Below are 6,786 nucleotides of genomic sequence, written 5' to 3'. Positions count from 1 at the left end.
AGAGGCACTTATCCACAAATGTGCTGAGTGTGGCACTAGGGCCTTTCTTCAAGTCATTTACAGTAACAGGAGTATTTGAGGATTCCGAGAGCATTTGATCTTATTTGAGCCAGTCCTCCAGTGCCCCCATGGACCTGTGATCTCATCACTGAGGATATTCCCCTCAGAGGTGCAGGTCATAGCCTATCTTGTGCGCCCACCACAGTGGGTTCATCCAAAGTTAGAGGAGCTGCCTGTAAAACAAAGATGACAATACAGCCGTGGCTCAGTGGATGAAGTGCTGGTCCTGGTAAGAAGGCCTGGGTTTAAATCCAGCCTCAGACCCTTGTGTGACTTTGGATGAGTCACTTAATCTGGTTACCTTGATTTCCTCATCTGTAAAATGGGGATAATAACAGCACCAATCTCCTAGGATTATGAAGATCAAATGAGGTCATTTTTGTAAAGTCAGGAAGACTCATTTTTTGTGAGTTCAAATCTGGCTTCAACACTTACTAGTTGTATCTCACGCCTTAAAGTGACATGTAAATGCTAATTCTTTCTTTTCTTCCTTTCCCTCCTCCCCCTCTCTTCCCTCCTCCTCCTCCTCCTCCTCCTCCTCCTCCTCCTTCTTTTCCTTCCCTTTCCCCTTCTTCTCATTATTTTTTTTTAATATTATTTTATTTGGTCGTTTTCATACATTATTCACTGGAAACAAAGATCGTTTTCTCCCTTCTCATTATTATTATCTTTGGATTGCCATGAAGTAGATAGTACAGGTATTAAATTGAAACTGCAAGAGATTTAATCATTTCCCTACAGTGGTTATTTAGTTAATAACTGCTAAAAGGAGAATTTGAACTCTGGTTCCTCTTGACTCACAATGAAGAATTTGAGTTGAGAACCAGGAGAACATTGTAATGACAACATCATGAAAACTCAAGAACTCTAGTCATCTCAGTGATCAACCATGATGCCAAAGGACCAATGGATTGGCATGCTCACCACCCTCTGACTGACAGTTAATGGAGAATGAGATGTGCATTTTGGGACCTGGCCAATTGGGGATTTGTTTTGCTTAACTTTGCAATTTTCTTTTTCTTTTTTTCAATGGAAAGAAGAGAGGGTAGATGCCTATCAACTGAAAAAAGGAAAATTTAACTTAATTTTTCAAAAATATTCCCAGAATTTGAGTCATAAGAGAACTTGGCTACCATCCATGAAAGGAATCCCCACTCGAGTATGCCCAACATCCAGCCTCTGTTTGACGGTCTCCAAAGAGAGGGAACTTTCCACTTTCTCTAGATGGATCGGTCCACTTTGGGACAGCAGGTCTATGTGTTAGGGAGTTTTCCCTAATGCCAAGCTTCAGTTAGTGACTTTCACTCACTTCTCTTGGCTCTGCCCTCTGGTGCCAAAAAGAGCAAGTGTATTCCATCTCCTTCCTATGACAGACTTCCAGATACCCGAAGACAGTGCTCATATGCTTCTTGAATCCTCTTCTTCAGTCCAAATGTGCCCTATTCCTTCAACAGGTCCTCATATAGCAGTCTTCCAATGGCTCCAAGTCTAGCATGCCATCTATTATACCATGCTGTCTCTAAAGACATTAAGTGGTAAGTGCTAATAAATGATAAGTAATAAATGATAAAAATGTCGAAGAGTGAGGAGCCAAGGAGAAATCCCTATGATACTCTCCTGAAAGTCCTCAGGGCTTGTGGCCAGGAGTGCATGGAGAAGGTCTAGATGGAGAATGAACCTGTGGGGTTACGTCTCCCTTCCCCCAACCCCCAGCCCCTGAGATTTCTGGAGCTTAACATCCTGTTGCTATTTTGCAAACTGAGGACATTAGCAACACAGGAAGCTGAATGTGTTTGAAAAAAGTTGTGAACTTTAGGAAATGCCCATTGCAATATTAATACAAGGACTTGGCATTGGACCAAGGATGTTGCGGTCCTCTGTTGTTGGGACAGAGTTATGGTACGGGGCCAGAAGTACCCACCCAGTGGATAGCAAATGTAGCATATGCCCCTTACCCAGTCCTAACATGGTCTGATGCTAACCCTCAGCCTTCTCTCCAGGCCTGGACTCTTGGTTGGCTTCCAGGAGGCAAGCTTTTGTACTCTTGGCTCAGGACTGCAATTCTATCAATAACACCTCAGTTGTTTGTTTTACTAAGCACATTCTTGCAAGTTATCATTATTTTTTATTGCCCAAGTGAATCTGCTCTTGGGAAGGTAGTGGAAAGAGGCCTGAACTTGGGGCAAAGAAGCTGGGTTCAAGGCCCAACTTTGCTGCTGATTAGCTGACCAAAGTAACCTTGAGCAAGGCATTACATACCTTCGGGTTTCACTTTCGTCCCTTAAAAAATAAGGAATTTGGGGGAATATAAGTAGTCCAAGGATATGGGCAATTTTCAAAAGAAGAATTAAAAACTATTAACTAAATACTACGGATAATTCCAAATCATTCATGAAACAAATGCAAATCAAACCAATTCTAAGCTTTGACTTCATATCCATTGAGCTGGTTAAGATGGCAGGATGGAAATAGTGTTGTACAGGCTGATAAACTCACAATACATTGTTGGTGGGACTGTGAACTTCCCATCCCTTCCTCTGTGCCCTCTGGAATGCTTGTTCAATAATTAACAAATGTGCTTTCATCTTCAACTTTTCCCTTTCTCAGTCCTTTCATTTTCTGGCTCCTCTTCAGACCTGGTTCCCACATAATTGCACTGGGTCACTGGCCACCCTATCCAATACTGGTTGTACTTTCATTCATTTCCCTTGACTCATTTTGGCGGGCCGGGGGAGGGTAGAATATTCTTTGTTCCCCACTGCCATTCCCCTGAAACCATACTACCATCACTCAGTGACTCCTATTCCTTTGAGGTTCATATTATTCAAATTTATCACCAAATCCTGGTGGCTATTATTCATTAGCTCCCAACACACTCTCCTTTCTTCCTTCAGTACTTAGCTTACCGTCTCTTTCTCTCCTCCTCAATTTCTCTTTTGTCTCCAACTTCTGCCCTTATATGAAGAGACTTCACCTTGCAGGCTGATATTCCCTCAAATGGGCTAACTTCCCAGTTCTTGAGTTTACTGGAGTCCCATGGCCTTCTTCTATACTCTACCTCAGCTACACACCAAGACAGGTGCATCTTGAGCTTGCTTTTGCCCATAAATGCTTTACTTTCATGCCCATGAACTCCGAGACTATTTTATCTGATCATCAGACCATCTTTTTCTGGGCCTAACCCTATTCTTTTTCCTTGCCATGACCTCAGCTTCTTTCTTCTTTTCCAGCCTATCAGCCCTGTTCTAACCACACTTACACTCTCTCCCTTCTTACTCGATTCTAAACCCTCTTTAGTCTCATTTCTGACATCAGAATTCTTCAGAAACTGATCCTTCCAAAATCAACTCATCTCTTATTTATTAAACTCAATGGCCTTTTCCTAATCCTCTCCCTTCTTGTCTCCTTTGCAGCCTTTGACAATCAGTCTCCCCTCCTGGATACTCTCTCTGCTCTCCTGGTTCTCTTCCCTGTCTTCCTGCTCATGCTCAATCTCTTTTGCTGATTCCTTATCCAGGTCACGTCATTAAATAGTCAATAAACATTTATGAAGCACCTGCTCTGTGTCAGACACTGCGCTGAGTCCATGGGCTACAAATAAGGAAAAGGAAGATAAGTCTTAGCCCTCAAGGGGCTTATCATCTCAAGGGGAAAGACAATATTCAAAAAGAAGTTCAAGGTTAAGACAGAAGAGAGGTAAGGGCTAGGCAGTCAGGGTTAAGAGACTTGTCCAGCAGAGAACTGGAAACCGAAGGGGTTTCCATCAGTTGGGGAATGGATGAACAAGCTGAGCATGTGGTTGTAATGGATAACTATTGTGCCAGAAGAAATGAAGAACAGGTTGAGTTCAGAAAAACCTGGAAACACTTCTGAGAACTGATACAAAGTGAAGGGAGCAGAACTATGTACACAGTAACAAAAATATCATATGATACAATTATAAAAGACTCAACTATTGTCAGTAAAACAAGATTGCAAGATAACCACAAGGGACTCATGATAAAAAAAATGTAAATGAAAAAACTGCTATTCCCAGCCAAAGAAGGAAGTGTTGGAATCTGATTACAGATCTAAGCACACCATCTTTCACATGATTTCCTTCATGAGTTTTATATGTCTTCAGTCATGACACGGGGAATATGGAAATATATATTATCCAAAAGCACTGATATAACTGGTATCAGCCTATTTACTGCCTCAGGGAAAGGCTCTGAGTCTCAAAATGTCAGAAAACAATTGTCAGAGAATGTTGCTACATATAACTGAAAAAATAAAAATTTCAATGAAGAAGAGAGAGAGAGAGAGAGAGAGAGGGAGGGAGGGAGACAGAGAGAGAGACAGAGAAAGGCAGAGAGGGGAAGAGAGAGAGAGAGAGAGAGAGAGAGAGAGAGAGAGAGAGAGAGAGAGAGAGAGAGAGAGAGAGAGAGAGAGAGAGAGAGAGAGAGAGAGAGAGAGAAAGTGCCCAAGGTCACACAGCTAAAAAGTTCCTGAAGCCAGATTTGAACTTAGGTCCTCCCAACTCTGGCCTGGCACTAACTTCCTTTATCTTTGACTTTTAAAACTCTTTACAACTCAATCCCTTCGTACTTTTCTTCTTGATGTGGACAAGACTGATTAGAGTCTCAGTGAAAGAACTGACAACTCAGACTGACTCTGTGGTGAGGAAACAAGCTTTATTATATGACAATATGGTAATAGTGTGGCTATAGATAAAAAAAAGTAAATAAGAAATTAAGGGTAAGGTAGGTAAGTAAGGTGAGCAGAGGTAAGCCAAGGGTGGGTAGGGGTTCTCAGGAATGTTTTTTTATCTTGATTAGTTACTAAGGAAGGGGTCATTTGTTTGGGCAGTTGTTAACCTGGATCTGCAGGAAACTGATGTCACTGATGTCACAAAGTAAAGGGGCAGCTGGGTGGCTCAATGGATTGAGAGTCAGGCCCAGAGAAAGGAGGTCCTGGGTTCAAATCTGGCCTCAGACACTTCTTAGCTGGGTGACCCTGGGCAAGTCACTTAACCCCCACCTCCATTGCCTAGCCCTTACCACTCTTCTGTATTGGAGCTAATACACAGTATTGAGTCTAAGACAGAAGGTAAGGATTAAAAAAAAAAGTAACAGAACTTGCTTGTGGAACCTTAGACAAATCCTTGGTCTCTTGAGGCCTCAGTTTCCTTGTATGTAAAATGAAGTGGTTGGAATCAATGATTTTGAAGATTCCTTCCAGCTTTAACATTTCATTCTATTAACCTATGAGCTCATTTGACTCAGTTCTCTATATAGCTGAGAAATAAGGCCTTAATGAGAGATACTTGCTGTAAAAAATTTTCCCCCCGCTTTCTCCTTTTCTTCTAATCTTTGTGGCATTGGAGACATAAAAGGAATCTCTTTATGTAGCTCAGAGGGAGATATTAAAGGGACCTATTTATGTAACTTAAAGAACACTGGATTTGAAGAGAGAACTGGGTTCAAATCCAACCCTGGCCACTCTGGACTCTGTGTTTCCTCATTTGTTTATTTGTTTTGTTTTTTTAATGATGAGGTTGAACTAAATTAACAGTATGTTCTCTTCCAAGGTCTGATTCTATGATCCTATGATTCAGAAGACTATGGAGCTGAGCAAGACATTGGCCTCTCAGACAATCATGAGGATGAGGGCTGCTAGTGGTGTATCAATGGTCATGGTAGTGGTCAAGGCCATAGAGGCAGTGGTAAACAATGATGGTATGAGTGGGAGGGAGGACGGTGAAAATAATAGTGGAGAAGGGGATGATAATGGGGATGGGAGCAGTGTGGGCGATGAAAATAGGTCATCACGATAGGGATGGATGAGTGGTGAGGATGCCAATGGACTTAGTTTTTATGTTAATAATGAAACCAGACATGTATCACTTTAAAGGTTCAGAACACTAGTCCATCAACCAACAAACTTTGACTAAATGCCTACTATGTGCAAAATGCTGGGGATGCAAAAACAAAAGGAAAACAGTCCTTGCTGTCAAGGAGCTTATATTCTAATGGGGTGACAACACACACACACACACACACACACACACATACACACTGAATACAAGGAGGTGGTTTGGAGAGGACAGACTCTAGCAGCCAAGAGAGATGATAGAGGTATATGTACAAGATGGTGGCTCAGCTGAGACTTGATAGAAACCAGGGATTCAAAGAGGAAGAGATGCATTGTAGAATTGCATATATGAGAAATAGCCAGTACACAGGAACAGATATGGGGTGTGTGTGTGTGTGTGTAAAAGTAAGGAGATCAGTAAAGCTAGCCAGCAGAGTATCTGGTGGGGGGTTATGTCCAAGAAAGCCAGAGAAGTTACAAGGGTCCAAATGGTGGGAAGCTTGGAATGTCCCAGTAATGTTTGTATTTGGTCCTGTAGGCAATAGGGAGCCACTGGTGTTTGATGAGAAATAGAATGACACAGTAGGGTGATTATTTGGAGGAGGGAGACTTCAGTCAGGGAGAACAAACCAAAGGCTATTGTGATAGTCTAGGTGAGAGAGGTGATGAATGCCTGAAACGGCATTAGGGTTATGTAGGTTGTGAGAAGGGGACATATGGGCGAGATGTTGTAGAAAGAGACACAATCAGACTTGGTCACTGATTGGACATGCAGGATAAGGGAGAGTGAAGGTTTGAGGATGACACCAAGACTCTGAACCTGAGGAAATAAAGATGGTCTATACCCTAGACTGTCAGAGGGAAGTTCACCAG

This window comes from Monodelphis domestica, chromosome 4 (assembly GCF_027887165.1).
Source record: "Monodelphis domestica isolate mMonDom1 chromosome 4, mMonDom1.pri, whole genome shotgun sequence".
NCBI lineage: Eukaryota > Metazoa > Chordata > Mammalia > Didelphimorphia > Didelphidae > Monodelphis > Monodelphis domestica.
The sequence above is the reverse complement of the archived record's forward strand: the minus strand, read 5'-3'. Positions refer to the sequence as shown.